Source organism: Podarcis tiliguerta (assembly GCF_965153285.1).
Source record: "Podarcis tiliguerta genome assembly, chromosome: 7".
NCBI lineage: Eukaryota > Metazoa > Chordata > Lepidosauria > Squamata > Lacertidae > Podarcis > Podarcis tiliguerta.
In genome coordinates, this window is record NC_139540.1 from 75689889 (window position 1) to 75707310 (window position 17422).

Genomic DNA, 17422 nt, shown 5'->3' on the forward strand with positions numbered 1-17422 from the left:
ACCTGATCCCGATGCCTGGGACTCCTCCCCCCTACTGCACTCTGGGGGGGACGCTGGTCCTGATTTCCAGCTGCTGCTCTCTGAGTCCCCTCTGGCCCCTTCTTCCCGAGGTGTCCCCCTGGGCACTCCTCTTGCCCTGACTATGGGGGCCCCTTTCTGTGAATCCTCCGAGTCACTGGAAAGACTCAGAGACCTCGGATTGCTGTCATCGCTGACATTTCCTTCGGACTCCTCCCCTTCGCTCTCCATTTCCTCCCTCTCCTGTGCCTCTGCTCCTGAACCCCTGACACTTGCTTAATAAAGTGGCTCTTGTGAATGGTCCAAAAATATGCACAGTGTAACCTTAGACCTAGGGGACGCTGATGGCGCTGTGGGTTAAACCTCAAAGCCTAGGACTTGCTGATCAAAAGATTGGCGGTTCGAATCCTTGCGACGGGGTGAGCTCCCGTTGCTTGGTCCCTGCTCCTGCCCACCTAGCAGTTTGAAAGCACGTCAAAGTGCAAGTAGATAAATAGGTACCGCTCCAGCGGGAAGGTAAACAGCATTTCCATGCGCTGCTCTGGTTTGCCAGAAGCAACTTAGTCATGCTGGCCACATGACCCGGAAGCTGTACGCCGGCTCCCTCGGCCAATAAAACGAGATGAGTGCCGCAACCCCAGAGTCGGCCACGACTGGACCTAATGGTCAGGAGTCCCTTTACCTTAACCTTAGACCTATAAACTCACCTCACCTCCGATTGCAACTTTTCCTCGGTGCATCATCATCATCATCATTTTATTATTTATACCCCACCCATCTGGCTGGGTTTCCTCAGCCACTCTAGAAAATTATGCTTGATTTTTCCAGTTCACAGAAGAAAAGCTGAACTCTCACTTGAGCTCCCATTTGAGCGGCGTTCACACACGACTAGAACACTCCCGTACAGAAACTTGTGGAAATTCAATGGTGTGAACTGATTTTCAGAAAGTGGTATCTTCTACGCAGTACTAATGTGCTGTCTAGCCCATTTGAAATTACCTGTGTACATGGAAAATCAGTGATGAATTTGAAATAGTACCCTAGAATTATGATAAGCTTCTTTGTGCTTTTTGTGCAACATTACCTAGATGAATTTAATTTGGGGCAGAGATGTCCTCCTTGTTAGAGACACACTGTAATAATAGCACCAACATAAATGACAGAATGAACTGTGATACCTGAGCGTATCGTTTCGCTTCTAGTTAGTGTGAGATTTTATAAAGCTTCATGTCTTTCCACTTTAAAAAATTTAGGCAACGCTTCTCAAAATGACAAACTACATCAGCAATCCTGTTTTCTTCAGTAGGCTATATTTATTTTATTTCAGCACAGTGACAAAAGAACTGTCAAGCGAGAGGAAGCTTCCTTTGGATAGTTTTCCAGAGCATAAACCGCTTCAGGTTTCTTTGTTGAAAGAGGAGTATGCCGAAGAATGGGTGCTGTCTTTATTCTGCATTGACAAATTTAGGTAGCTTGCTGTTTTAATCAGGACTGGCATTTGAAAAAGAGTTGTGCCTATTAAAATGGATCAATTCACTTTTATGAATTACTAATGAGGGAAACTCATTTTTTATTGTAAACTCCACATTAATGATACATTTAGAATGAGATCACTGCTTTCTTAAGGAAGTTTTAAACAGGTTTACATTGTGGATGGCAAATACAGGATGAAAGAGTGCAAACAGTACGTGAGGAAATTGATATGGCAAGGCCTGCCTTATTTTATTATTTATGGGACTTATTCATCATGTTATACCAAAGTTTCAAGGTGATTTAACAATGACAGACAGTGCAATAAATTACATATAAAAAAAAATAAAAACAACAACACAAGTGGTCACATAGTAATCAAACTCATTTCTCCCCAATAGCATTATGCATGCATGTCTTTATTATTATTATTATTTATTACTTTTACATAAAGGTTATACACCATAGAAATAACATTTTCACATGTATTTTTTAAAAAGGGTTCTTTCGAACCTTGAGACCGTCTTCCTTCCCTCCATGGGTTCCAATTCTAAATTTTATTCCTGCATCTTTTACTGTAATTTATCTGTTATATAATCATAGTATCCAAAATCCATGTTACATTCCAAGTGTCATTGTATTCCTGCCAATGATTTCGACTGTTTACAGTGACCTCTCAAATATGTTAGAATGTTATTCCAGTCTTTTTAAAAATACTTGGTCTTCCTGGTTTCTGATCTTTCCCGTCAGTCGTGCCATTTCTGCATACAGTGGTACCTCGGGTTAACTACTTAATTTGTTCCGGAGGTCCGTTCTTAACCTGAAACTGTTCTCAACCTGAAGCACCACTTTAGCTAATGGGGCCTCCCACTGCCGCCGTGCCACCAGAGCATGATTTCTGTTCTCATCCTGAAGCAAAGTTCTTAATCCGAGGTACTATTTCTGGGTTAGTGGAGTCTGTAACCTGAAGCGTATGTGTCAGAGCTGGCTCCGGGTCCCAGCTCACCAAGGACCAACGCTAGCCGATAGTACAGTATCAAAGTCTTTATTGAAGAATAGTCTCCATTTACAAGTCTCAGCGTCCCAGCTCTACGTCTGGACTTTAGACCGGCGAAGCTCTGTCTGGGTCTCCGCCCCCTGTGCACCAGCTCAAGACTCTAATCTTACTCCACCTCTTCCTTCTCTCTCTCTTCCTCTGGGTCTTACTACCCCCCGGGGTCTCATTCCTCCTGGACTCTTCTGACGCAGAGCTTGACCCCTCTGACTCCTCCCCCTCTCTTCGGCGGGCTTTAGGACCTGGCTCCTTACCCGGGCTGCCCACCTTGCCGCCCTCCTGCACATTTGAACTTGGCGCGCGCGCGCGTTTAACTTTCCGGATGACCGTTTCCTCGCTCCCTGACGAGGGCGTGGTCACTCCTGCCTCACGTTCTCCCTCTGCCTGCGCGCTCCCTGATCCCGATGCCTTGGACTCCTCCCCCCTACTGCACTCTGGGGGGGACGCTGGTCCGGATCTCCAGCTGCTACTCTCTGAGTCCCCTCCGGCCCCTTCTTCCCGAGGTGTCCCCCTGGGCACTGCCCTTGCCCTGACCATGGGGGCCCCTTTCTGTGAATCCTCCGAGTCACTGGAGAGACTCAGAGACCTCGGACTACTGTCGTCGCTGACATTTCCTTCAGACTCCTCCCCCTCGCTCTCCGTTTCCTCCCTCTCCTGTGACTCTGCTCCTGAACCCCTGACAGTATGTAACCTGAAGCATATGTAACCCGAGGTACCACGGTATTCCATAAGCTTGGTCTGCCACTCTTCTCTGGTCAGTAATTATGCATGCATGTCTATGACTTCTGTAGGTTCTGCTTTAAACCTGACCCCAAGTATTTTACTTTGGATATGAGTTTGTGTGTCAGTGCAACACAGGATCCCTATAGCATAGGTTGGAATCTTCAAGATTCAATGATGCTTGTTTGGCATCAGATCCTTCATCATGCATTAGGAACAGTAAGTGATTGGCAGCATGTCGTCAAGTATCTTGATGGCCATGAACGGCCACGACAGCCTCACAAAAGCAACCATCGTATACATCATATGCCCAAGTGGCCACAAATTTGGTATTTTCTGCATTTTGCATCTTTACCCATGGGTTTTCTTATTGTTTTCTTCCTGCTGAAACTTTACTGCCTCATGAACTTTTGCCTTTGAGTTGATTCACGTTCCCCGCCCCAAACAATCTTCTCTGTCAATGTGTGCACATACCTTCCCATTATTTGCAGTCTCACATGACACTGATCCCAGCTGGCATTTTACCTCAGATATGACTATTAATATTTATTAAATTTATACACCTCCCTTCATCACAAGACCCCAGGACAGTTCCCAGAATAAAATACAAGACAAAACATAAGTAAATAATGAAACCAAGACTACAAAACAATACCTCCTTCTCCTTCCCACAGACATATTTAAAAGGCTGTTGGATATTAATCAGCCAAAGGCCTGGTTGAAGAGGAACATTTTGGCCTGGTGCCTAAAAATATATAATGAAGGTGCCAAGCGAAAATCCCCGGGGAGAGCATGCCACAAACAGGGAGCCACTACAGACAAGGCCCGTTCTCGTGTTTCCACCCTCCAGACCTCATATGGAAGTGATATACAAAGAATGGCCTCAGATGATGAATGTAGAGTTTGGGGAGGTTTATATGGGGAGAGCATTTATATGGGAGAGAGTTTATATGGGGAGGTTTATATGGGGACACAGGTGGCGCTGTGGGTTAAACCACAGAGCCTAGGACTTGCTGATCAGAATGTCAGCGGTTCGAATCCCCGCAATGGCGTGAGCTCCCGTTGCTCGGTCCCTGCTCCTGCCAACCTAGCAGTTCGAAAGCACATCAAAGTGCAAGTAGATAAATAGGTACCGCTCCGGCGGGAAGGTAAACGGCGTTTCCGTGCCCTGCTCTGGTTCGCCAGAAGCGGCTTAGTCATGCTGGCCACATGACCCGGAAGCTGTACGCCGGCTCCCTCGGCCAAGAAGGCGAGATGAGCGCCGCAACCCCAGAGTCGGTCACGACTGGACCTAATGGTCAGGGGTCCCTTTACCTTTACCTTATATGGGGAGAGGCAGTCCCCATTATCTCTCATATGGGTGAATTGTTGTCATCTCTATGCAGAAAGGTAAAGGCTTCAAATTTCTTCCCCAAAAGAGTACAGCTCCCATCAACCGTATCGAAATCAGCCGATGGTCAGGGATTATAGGAACTGGACATTCAAGGCTGAAGATCACCGCACTGTGAGACTTTGTTTAGTTAAGGACAAATCCTGCCCTGATACTGAGTAGCCTGGTGCTCCCTGACAAAGAACTTACAGAGAAACACACTGCATCCTTTTGGGGTTACACAAACCCTCCATTTACACATACGCCACTCTTTAATAACAACGGGAATTTTCTTATTACTATAACAGACAAGGTCATCACCCAAGAACGTCTCAATCAATGGCCACAAAACTGTCTTTCTTCCTCTTTATCCATATTAAAAAAACCGGAGGCACAAATAACTCCTGCACTTCCCATGGGGCTGCAATGAGCTCGGAGGTGGTTTGCAGAAATTCGTTCGAAAAATCGCTGGATGCTGATCAAGACACAGCTGGCTTCTGTGATTCCTTTCTGCAAACTGAAGGCAAATATCCAAGGTGTCACTGTGGCAACTGACACCTTCCAGATGGTGCAGATGCCTGTGGATTGGCAGGGTGCTGTTGAAGCACATTTACGCGCAGAACAGCAAGTGAAGAACAAGCGAGTTTTCTGCCACCATGGGATTTTGCTCCCAGCTTGAGGCTTTGTCTCTTGTTTCAGACAACATGGAGCAGATGTGGAAACTTCTGCTTTCCATGAATGGCTCAGCCAATTGCAGAAGTTCAAACACCTAAGGCGTGGGAAGAACCCTGGGTTGCTAGGTAGAACAAATGGGGAAGAATCTATTATCCCATATAGGTCAAGGTCAAGGACCCCCTGGATGGTTCAGTCAAAGGCGACTATGGGGTTGTGGTGCTCATCTCGCTTTCAAGCCTAGGGAGCTGGCATTTGACCACAGAGAGCTTTCTGGGACGTGTGGCCAGCATGACTAAACCACTTCTGGCACAGCGGGACACTGTGATGGAAACCAGAGTGCACAGAAACACTGTTTACCTTTCCACTGCAGGGGTACCTATTTATCTACTTGCACTGGCGTGCTTTTGATCTGCTAGGATGGCAGGAGCTGGGGCAGAGTAATGGGAGTTCTTCCCATCACGGGGATTCGAAACACCAACCTTCCTAACCAGCAAGCCCAAGAGGCTCAGTGGTACAGCGTCACCCACATCTCTTTTGTCCCGTATGGTTTCCATGGAAACACTGAAGAGCATCAGTTGAAAAACACACATACCACCACCAGCAGCAATAGCTAAGGCCTAAGGACACAGTCCATCATCGTCCCACCAGAGACTTGATCAGTCACCACTGCTTTTTAAAATAATATTATTATATTTCAATTTTCACTTATTGCCAGCTGCCTTGAAGGCCTACTGTCAGGGAGCCAAGGCAGGATATAAATATTGTGAATGGATAAATCATAAAGAGGTATTTTAGCCAAATTACAGATCTGAACAGTTTTACCTTTTGGAAAACACATTTACTTGTTTGGTAAGAGGGAGCTGTAATGTGAAGGTAAAGGACCCCTGTATGGTTAAGTCCAGTCAAAGGCAACTATGGGGTAGCGGCACTCATCTCATTTTCAGGCAGAGGAAGCCGGTGTTTGTCCACAAACAGCTTTCCGGGTCATGTGGCCAACATGACTAAACTGCTTCTGCCACAATGGGAAACCATGCCAGAAGCCAGAGCACACAGAAACACCGTTTACCTTCCTGCCGCAATGGTACCTATTTATCTACCTACACTGGCATGCTTTCGAACTGCTAGGTTGGCAGGAGCTGGGACAGAGCAACGGGAGCTCACCCCATTGCAGGGATTCGAACCACTGACCTTCTGATCAGCAAGCCCAAGAGGCTCAGTGGTTTAGACCACAGCGCCACCCACATCCTTGCAAGTGGGAGCTGTGATTGATACTTGAAGCATTTCTCATGGTGGTTGTGTTTTTTTGACCTCAGTAAAACCAGAGGTGGCGGAAAATGAAAACATTTGTAATTTGCACCCCGGCTAATACAGCACCACATTTGTATGAGTTACGATTGAAGGCAGGCACTTGCTTTTGCTACGAAAGTTACATAGACTGATGTAAAACCAGGAGTCTATGTACTGGTAACTTTCATAGGAAAAGCAAGAGCCTGCCTTCAATCGAAACTCCAGAAATGGCTTTGATATTATTGGGGATGATGATGGAAGAGAATTGTTTATCTACAAGTATATGCTGAGTTCTGTCTGAGGGGCATCTCAAAGACTAGTTTGAGAGATCTGAAACTTCTGCTAGGGAGGACAAGCCAAAACAGAAGCACATTCCTCTGACTAAAGGGAGACGGCTTATTCATTTCCCAGTATCTGAGGATACATGGACCGAACACTGAATCTGTGGAGCCCTTAAGACATTGCACAGCAATTCTGTTGAAACTAACAAGAATGAATGAAATCAGCATGAACAGAATATTAAAAACTCATGAAATCTGCCCCATTAACTTCAAACCTCCTCAAGTTTATTCCAAGCACATTAAAGTCTCTCTAATGCAAAGCGGTAATTAGATTAATACATTTTTAGGTATGTGTGTTTCTGCTGGGGGGAAAAAAACCCCAAACCTCAAGATTTATCATTCAGGTTAGTACATTCTGGACATCAGCAGGCCAAGTATAGCAATATATCCAGGCTGCTTGCAGATTTTAAAAAGGTAAAGGTAAAGGTACCCCTGCCCGTACGGGCCAGTCTTGACAGACTCTAGGGTTGTGCGCCCATCTCACTCAAGAGGCCGGGAGCCAGCGCTGTCCGGAGACACTTCCGGGTCACGTGGCCAGCGTGACATCGCTGCTCTGGCGAGCCAGAGCGGCACACGGAAACGCCGTTTACCTTCCTGCTAGTAAGCGGTCCCTATTTATCTACTTGCACCCGGGAGTGCTTTCGAACTGCTAGGTTGGCAGGCGCTGGGACCGAACAACGGAAGCGCACCCCGCCGCGGGGATTTCAACTGCTGACCTTTCGATCAGCAAGCCCTAGGCGCTGAGGCTTTTACCCACAGCGCCACCCGCATCCCTTGCAGATTTTAATGCAATGCTAATAGCTAATGTTACATTGAACCAAAGCTGTCGTTCTTTCTTTGGGTGTGACTCACACTTTTATTTCATCCTGAGGATTTGGTAATTTCACTTATTCCTGCTAGGTGCTATCGTGGCAAAGACATGGACCTAGAAAACATATGAGGGTCAGAAAGCCCATCTGCAGACAAGGAAACAAAATACTGCAATACAGAAGATCCAGCAACCAGCAGGGATTTCTGAACCAGTAAGCTACACCATCCAATTGGTCCGTTGAAGCCCTCGAGAGACTATAGAGCGCTAGACCTCAAGCCAAAGGGCAACCTCTTTAAAAAATCTGTTCTTCACTAATGAGGTGAGGTTTGAGGCAGTCTCCAGGCCTCGCGCAATATATATAGGGTTCAGTTCTGATCTGGGGGGGCTGCTGGAACAAGCTGCCTTTCCAAGAGCTGTCCATAAATTGCCCATGCCTTGCTGCTAATAGTGTACCTTTGCTAACCATTCATCCCTTTTATAATACAGTATCAATTTATTGGAGGATGGATGGCGGCTAACAGATTGAGGTTGAATCCTGACAAGACAGAAGTACTGTTTTTGGGGGACAGGGGGCGGGCGGGTGTGGGGGATTCCCTGGTCCTGAATGGGGTAACTGTGCCCCTGAAGGACCAGGTGCGCAGCCTGGGAGTCATTTTGGACTCACAGCTGTCTATGGAGGTGCAGGTTAATTCTGTGTCCAGGGCAGCTGTCTACCAACTCCATCTGGTACGCAAGCTAAGACCCTACCTGCCCGCAGACTGCCTCACCAGAGTGGTGCATGCTCTAGTTATCTCCTGCTTGGACTACTGCAATGCGCTTTACATGGGGCTACCTTTGAAGGTGACCCGGAAACTGCAATTAATCCAGAATGCAGCAGCTAGACTGGTGACTGGGAATGGCCGCTGGGACCACATAACACTGGTTCTGAGATATCTGCATTGGCTCCCAGTACGTTTCCGAGCACAATTCAAAGTGTTGGTGCTGACCTTTAAAGCCCTAAACGGCCTCGGTCCTGTATACCTGAAGGAGCCTCTCCTCCCCCATCGTTCAGCCCGGACACTGAGATCCAGCGCTGAGGGCCTTCTGGCGGTTCCCTCATTGCGAGGTAGTGAGGTTACAGGGAACCAGACAGAAGGTCTTCTCGGTAGTGGCACCCTCCCTGTGGAATGCCCTCCCAGCAGATGTGAAGGAAATAAGTAACTATCCTATCTTTAAAAGAGATCTGAAAGCAGCCCTGTTCAGGGAAGTTTTTAACATTTAACGCTGTATTGTTTTTAATATATGATTGGGAGCCACCCAGAGTGGCTGGGGAAACTCAGCCAGATGGGAGGGGGATAAATAATAAATTATTATTATTATTAGTATTCCACAATGAACATCTTATTTCCCTCTTAAGGCGTCCTCTTGAAAACAACAATCCAAACCAGACTTCTTGTTCACTGTGTACTTCTCAGAAGTTTTCTTTCTGGTCCAGAGGGGGAGAGCATTCTGTTTCACATGGATAAATCCTTATGCCAATGGAGCCAGTGATTTATTGCTCCACTGAATACAGCCCATAGCCTATCCTGGTTTAAGGCAGTGTCTTACGTTCCTGTGTCCTGTGAGATTTTACGTTATTTGCAATTAAATGTGTCTGCAGTTAAACATGAACGGGAGCCAAAGTTCTTAGGTTGATGCTGCAAAGAGAACAATACAGACCCCCCACTCAATTCTTTGAGAAGCAACACATTTGTAATTTTCATCACATTACTTTTAATGAGCCGGGCTAGTTGTGAGCCAGAATCAGATTCGGTTTGTGGCCTACAGACCTGTGGTGACATAAATTATTTCATATACAATAGGCTCTATTATGAAGCTTAGAAAGTTGTTATTAATGAGAGCTGGCTAAGGGCTAGGATAGCTTTAACCATGCTGCCTGTATATGGGATCAGCTGATACTGAAACAGCTCTTGGGGGCTAATTCTAGTGAGCAAATGGAAGAGGCTGGAGATGAGCTGATCATATTTCCTTGGCTGATGTCCTGAACACCCAGAAGCCACCAGCATATATAGCAGAACAACTTGGCCTTGATGGTTGGGAGTCAAGCAGCTACTCTCTCCGGTAACCTCAATGCCAAAAGACTGCAGATTATTATTATTATTATTATTATTATTATATTATTATTATTATTATTATTATTATTATTATTATTATTATTATTATTTATACCCCACCCATCTGGCTGGGTTATCTGTAAATAAGCCCACTCTGTGCGGCTTCCAACAAAATTAATGATGATAATAATAATAAAGCGATAAAACATCAGACATTAAAAACTTCCCTAAACAGGGCTGCCTTTGGATGTCTTCTAAAAGCTAGATAGTTGTTCATTTCCTTGACATCTGATGGGAGGGCATTCCACAGGGTGGGTGCCACTACCGAGAAGGCCCAGTAACCTCATTTCTCTTAGTGAGGGACAGCCAGAAGGCCCTTGGAGCTGGACCTCAGTGTCCGGGTTGAACGATGGGGGTGGAGATGCTCCTTCAGGTATACTGGGCAGAGGCTGTTTAGGGCTTTGAAGGTCCATGTTTTGTTACCCGCAAAATGGAAAACGAGCAAGGAATATTTGGCAATAAGATTGGCAACTTAAGTTGACAGAATATGCACAGCTTGCAGACTTAACATATAGAATAAGAGAACAAGAAGAACATACGTTTAGAGAAGATTGGAAAATGTTTATTGAATATAAGGGAAATAATTGTGTACAGCTGAAAAAGTTGGCAGCATTAAGATAAATTCAACAGTGTAAATAAGTTATGATGGATGCAATAATGGTATATTGAGTGGTATAGTTTTTGTAAAATATGCAGGGATGTTAGATATGTAAAATGAACCACGGAAAGAGAAGGGAAATCACTGATATCTTAAGGATGTAAAATGAGTATTTTAAACTGTAAAACAGAAAATTAAATTATATATATGAACACATAACAGTCGACATATGATTTGTTAGTCTGGATTTATTCAGGTTTACCAGACTAACAAATTAGGTGTGACAGGGTTTGCCTAGCTCTACCCAGAGATCAGAATAAAACTCATTCAGGTCGTTGAGTTGTCACAGAACAAACCTCAACTGAAATTCATGTATGGGGAAGACCTTAGAAGAGGCCCCTAACAGAAAGTTTGACCATTGGTTTGAGAGACACAGTTTGGCATGGCTACGACTTACTAAGTACCTCCCATCTATATATTGGCAGTGAGTGATAAGGATGCTAGAGATGATATGAAGCAATCTGAAATTCTTTCACTATATATGGTTGGGTGTGGGAGGGAAGAGATGCTGAATGGCTACACAAGACTGATATTTCATTGCTTTGTTTTTGTGTAGGGACTGTATATTATTAATGTCACACAGATATTGGATGGGTGCTGCCAAATCTAATTGCATTATTCTTAGTGGGCAAATAAACCAGGAAGGATAGATAGAGCCTGACAGCTTTTTAGAAATCAGTGCTTGCAACTCTCTCTGTTCCAAGTTCCATGAGAATAGATTCTGGATGGTGTGCAAGGCTTGTTTATAGGCCTCGGGAGACGGTGTGGTTATGTATGAAGAGATCATTGCATAATTTCACATATATTGTATAATTTATGCTATGATGAATGCATTCTCTTTAATGTTCCCAAGATGTCTTGGATGATCCAAGGGTTATTTCTGTCCACCATGAAGATGCAAGGAGACTACTATGGCAGCTCCTCCTGTTTAGAGACGCCAAAGTTGTGGAGAACGCAACTGTTTTCTATTCTGCAGTGCAAAAAGAATAAAGAATCCCACTATCTCTGAGAAAGGGAGCTTCTGAATGTTCCTGAATCTTTCATGATAACGCTAGTGTGAAGAGGGATGTTTTTGGTGCGGGAGGTATCTCAACTCCCATTTCTCATGGAAATAAAACTGGAAATAACACCTACATTTTAAAGGCAGCATGCTACTTTGTTCAGGCCTCTGTCTTTAACAACAATATGTACAGTTTCAGGTTAAGAACGGACCTCCAGAACGAATTAAGTTTTTAACCCAAGGTACCACTGTAATGTGATTCTGCCTAATATGCATATCTTTGCACAGCATTGCCCTGTGATATAATATACATAGAGGAAAGTCAGTGTGTGTGTGAAGTTTTCCCTCTGGTCCACTCCTCAGGTCATGTCCCCAAGTTGGCTACAATCACAGCAGTCAGTATGGCCAGTGGAAGAGGAAGTGGCGTCCTCACCGCACCAAAACCGGATGTGTGCCAGAGCCCACACCAGGCCACAACCACCACCTGCCCAAAGCTGCCAGCAGGAGTGTCAGCTTGGCCCTGACTGTGGGTTCCTGGGGCCATGAGTGCCATGCAGTGTGCATGGCCCTGGCGCTGAAATTTGTCAATGCCCAGTCCTGTCGTGGGAAATTTTGTGGGTGCTCAGGTGCCCCAGGGAGCCAGCACCAACGGCTGCAAGCTAAGCGGCCATTCTCACCTTGTTTCTTTCTTCTTAAAAGGTAAAGAGACCCCTGACCATTGGGTCAAGTCATGACCGACTCTGGGGTTGCGGCGCTCATCTCGCTTTATTGGCCGAGGGAGCCGGTGTACATCTTCCGGGTCATGTGGCGAACCAGAGCAGTGCACAGAAACGCTGTTTACCTTCCCGCCGGAGCGGTACCTATTTATCTACTTGCACTTTGAGGTGCTTTCAAACTGCTAGGTTGGCAGGAGCAGGGACTGAACAACGGGAGCTCACGCCGTCGCAGGGATTCGAACCGCCGACCTTATGACTGGCAAGTCCTAGGCTCTGTGGTTTAGTAATACAAAATGCTGAAAACAAAAGAAAGAAAGGTAGCATGCGGACCAACTTTGCCTTGTAGCACTACAGAGCAGATTAGACGATATCACAGTGGTGTGCTGATGGGGGAGCGATGCTTTTAAAAGGAAAGTTTGTGGTATAATATATGGCAAACAACAGAGTCCCCATCCGCCGCCAGCAGAACTGTTTGAATACCTCTGCAATTTAACTATACAAAGTTGATAAGGAAACAGCAGCAACACTGAGGGTTTTTTGGTTTTTTTGCACTTGCATGTTTCATGTTTGTTTGGAATCTTTTTAGAAATCTCCTTGCCTCTCGAAAGAGCAAAGGAAACCACGTGGTGCTGGCCCCAGGCTGAGACTCTGAACTGCAAAGCATTCGCGGGGGAAGAGCTCAGCCGCTCCAATCTTTGATCTAACTACACACATCTATTGTAGAATGATAAAAAATCATTTCTGTCCTTAGGCAGGAGAACAATGTAGCCTTAGGAAGAGGCTCTGCCTTTTTCTTTCCTTTTTTCCCTGGGAGATGAAGCCTTGCATCTTTCAAGGTGAAAAAAGATTTCCCGTGCTTATCATGCATTATGAAAGCCACTGATGAAATACCCTTTTAAACTGTATTTGAAATTGGGTGTGGGGTTTGACAATGTGGATTGGATTTTTCTTCCTGATGCTATTTTTGTGCTCTGTAACAGCTGAAGGGTTTAACCAGCGGTTATCAATATCCAATCTATAGGGTCTAAGGGATGTATTATTTTTATGCTTACTCACAAATATTTTCCTACCAAATAAGGCTTCCTAGGACAACTCTTTGGAACATTTAAATTACAGGATTATAGTGGATTTAGTTGTCGTTGGCAAATTCCTTATCCCACACAGTTAAACTATAGAATTCAATTCCACAAGTTGTGATGGGGGAGAAATATGATTTGATGTGCATTTAAAAGGCAAGTCTACCAAATTTCTAACATGATGTAACAACCTAAACGCAGCCATCCTTTAAAAGTAACACAAATCCCAATTTTGTGATGCAGTTCTCTGATGAAACCAAGTTTGACAAATTGTATACATCCCATAAAAGCGTGCATAAGAATTATATGCTAGTGAAAATAGCATACAAATGTAGATGAAACTGTTTGCAGAAATGTGCACATTAATCCAAATTACATACAGAAATGTGTTTATTAGGAGAAATTCGCACCAAAGTGCTGAAGAATTTTATTTATTCATTTAGCATGTTGCTTTAGAAATATGACCTGAATTTAAGATGGTATTCAACTCTGAGTAGGCTTGCTAAGATGTATAAGATGAATCAGATAAGCGCTGGAGATGCAAAGAGGTTGAGGGAACGTTCTTTCACATGTGGTGGACTTGTAAAAGGGTAAAAGAGTATTGGGAAATAATCCATAATGAACTGGGGGGGGGGATGTTTAAAAGTACTTTTCAAAAAAAAAACAGAGTCCTTTTTGTTGGGGATAATTCAGGCTGAAATTCCCAGGTGTCAAAAAAAGAAAGGAAAAGGTTATTTATGTATGCCACTACTGCGGCCAATGTTTTGTTAGCCCCCAAAAGAAAAATGAGTGAGGTCCCAACCCAAGAAGAATGGCAACTTAAGCTGACAGAATATGCACAGCTTCCAGACTTAACATATAGAAGAAGAGGAACATACATTTAGAGAAGATTGGAAAATGTTTATTGAATATATGGGGGGAAATTGTTTACAGCTGAAAAAGTTGGCAGCATTAAGATAAATTCAACAGTGTAAATAAGTTTTGATGGATGCAATAATAGAATACTGAATGGTATAGTTTTTGTAAAATATGCAGGGATTTATGATATGCAAAATGAACCATGGAAAGAGAAGAAGGGAAGTTATCGATATCTTAAGGATTGTAAAATGAGTATTTGAAATTGTAAAACAGAAAATTTAAGAAATATGTATATATGACCTGAATTTGGTAAAATGAGAAACTGAGAGAACTGGCACGGTCAGATCCTTCTACCATACACAAGAGGTAGTGATGGCCATGGACTTGGATGACTTTCAAAGAAGACTAGAGAAATTACTAGAGGATAAGGTCGTCAGTTGCTAGTAGTCATGATGACTCTGTTCTGTCTCAATTGTCGGAGGCAGTATGTCTCTGAATGCCCATTTCTGGCAACTACAAGTGGGAAAGAGCGCTGTGGCCCTCAGATCTTGCTTTTGGGCTTCCCCCATAAAAATGTTTATCCTTCCACAAATCTTATGTTTCCCCTGAGCCTGCTAATATCTCCTTCTTCAACACGGGTGGTTCTGTTTGGCTACAGAAGAAATGGGACTTGCACCCTGAACTTTGGAAACAGAGGCAATGTTTTTATTTATTAGACAATATTGTTCTTCCAAGAACAATTTCTGCATATTTCTCATATCTGGGCTGTTTACATGACCACGAACTACTTAGCTTCATCTGGTGTGTGCCTTCGAACCATTTTCTGGGCCCTCTGTGCAAGAAACCGCCCACTTGTCTGCCTTGAAATTAGAATTAAGTAAGTTGGTTAGCCTAAATTTATCTGCAATGACCGCCTAAAACGGGGGCGCCCTTTGCGTGGACGCGCGCAGGCCCTAGATCTGGAGCGGCTCCATCAGCACAGGCTTGGCTTTTCCTTCCCCCAGGTGGGATAGCTGGAGGTCTCCACCTACCTCAGTCAGTTGTCCAATCCCATCTGGGGGAAGTGTTGCCAAGGAGACCAGGCCAGGTAGGGGAGGGACTACCTGCCCACACAATAGAGGGAGGTTCTTACCTGGGAATCCTCACTTGGCTCCAGAGCTTGTCCCACCCTACCCACCCTCAGTTAAGTCTTATTTTGCAGGTTAACTTTTCTTCACAGGTATGCGGGAGCTGCTATGTCAAGGTCGCTGTTGAAGGGCCGGAAAGGAATTCCCCTGCATTGGCAGGTTTTGCCTTTCCTGTAGCAAAACGTCACAACTTTGGCGGTATGAGGCCTTGGGTAGAATCCATTAGTCTATCTTCCTCTTTGCAGCGGCGATACCAGGGTTCCCCGTTAAAGGGGTTTCTGAGGGGAGGCTTTGACCATACGCCGAAAGGTCGTCATTGCTCTCCCCTGCGGCGGCGTAACGGGGGCGGCTATCTCTGCTTGAACATATGTTCTCCAGAGATGGCCCACCCCCCCCCACTGGATAACCCTGATGTTCCCTAGGTCCCCGGCTGGGGACTGGGGAGGCATAACGCCCAATGCCTGAGCCAAGGTCTACCCACATCTGAAATTTAATAAAGTTGTGGCCAATTTAATCCCATAGCACGTTGTCTTGAGTCGTTATTCCATATGACGGGGTGGGGGGTGGGGCGCCGCCTGTCCACGCAAATCTATTTACTTCTTATTTACTCAAGTTTTAATAGCTTCACATAAGGGGGAGGGGGAGGACATGGAATCTAGAAAATACTTTCAAAGAAAATTTCTCGGGTCTTTTTATAGTCTCTTATTTTGAAAGAAAAGCCCTGTTATTGTCATTCAGAGGCTGTTCAGGAGGTCTGAAGACCTAATAGTTTTAGGGGTGTAAGATGGGAGTCTTATTCAGGAAGCAATAACAGAAGCAATGTAAAACCTGTTTCAGGACTCCAAACAGCCCTTAAAGCAATCATCATTTCAATGACTTATTGATTTCTGGGATAGTTAAAAGTGCAGGGCACATTCTCAGACTTGAGCAGCAAATCAACATAAAAGATGTCCCGTCTTTTGATTATGAACAAACACTAGATAGCCTAACAAGATAACTAATCTGCACTAAAGGCAATGGTCTGAAACAAGTTTGAACATGGCAAAGGAGAGCTTTTTAGATTATTTCATAGGTTTTCCAAACACCACACAGTTGAAGTCCATGATGTGCCTTACGTACATAAAATGGGTTGTTGTCTGCATGTGTGTTCAAGCAGGATGGGCAGAAAATGCCCAGAGAACCCTGAGGGGAAAAAAATCTGTACCTGTTTGTGGACACTGAACTTCCCATTCAGCTGCTTGCTTAGTGCTGGCTAAACGCTTAGGACAGCTTTCACCAACCAGATGTTTTAGTCTGTAACTTCCATCAGCTCCAGCCAGAGTAGCCATTTTCTGTAATGTACTGAATTTCGGGTATGTTGCCCTCAGGGATATAAAAAGTCACCTGGTGTCATTCTGATATCAGATGGCTGACAGGAGGGTGCCACTGGCCAGATCCAGTTACCCACTCCTGTTTAATCAGACACTGCCAGTTCAAACCCCATGATGATGATATTATTATTATTATTATTATTATTATTATTATTAATTATTTGTACCCTGCCCATCTGGTTGGGTTTCCTCAGCCACTCTGGGCGGCTCCCACAAAGACAAAAAATACACTAAGATGTCACACATTAAAAACTTTCCTGAACAGGGCTGCCTTAAGATGTCTTCTGAATGTCAGGTAGTTGTTTATCTCTTTGACATCTGATGGGAGGGCGTTCCACAGGGCGGGTGCCACTCCCAAGAAGGCCCTCTGCCTGGTTCCCTGTAGTTTGGCTTCTCACAATGAGGGAACCGCCAGAAGGCCCTCGGCGCTGGACCTCAGTGTCCAGGCTGAATGATGGGGGTGGAGATGCTCCTTCAGATATACTGGGCCGAGGCTGTTTATCGCTTTAAAGGTCAACACCAACACTTTGAATTGTGCTCGGAAACGTACTGGGAGCCAATGTAGGTCTTTCAAGACCGGTGTTATGTGGTCTCGGCGGCCGCCCCCCCATGAGTGCATATGTGAAATTAAGGGATTTTATATGAATTTATATGTGGCCAATTTGCACATTAACAGCCATGAGCTGCCCTTGGTATTGGTCTTCCTAAACTTTTTGTCA

General features: G+C 44.8%; 1 long non-coding RNA gene across 2 annotated transcripts in view; it reads left to right on the forward strand.

The window, feature by feature from the left end:
• The window catches only part of LOC310681667, a 40442-nt gene extending 28810 nt beyond the window's left edge, over positions 1-11632 (forward strand). Inside the window, exons 1-3 of one of the 2 annotated variants that reach the window (XR_014513479.1) lie at positions 5953-6092; positions 7835-8064; positions 11410-11632. This is a non-coding gene — a long non-coding RNA (uncharacterized lncRNA). Of the gene's footprint in view, positions 1-5952; positions 6093-7834; positions 8065-11409 lie in introns of those variants that run through there. The other variant, XR_014513478.1, reaches the window with a different exon arrangement.
• The last annotated feature ends 5790 nt before the right edge of the window (positions 11633-17422 follow it).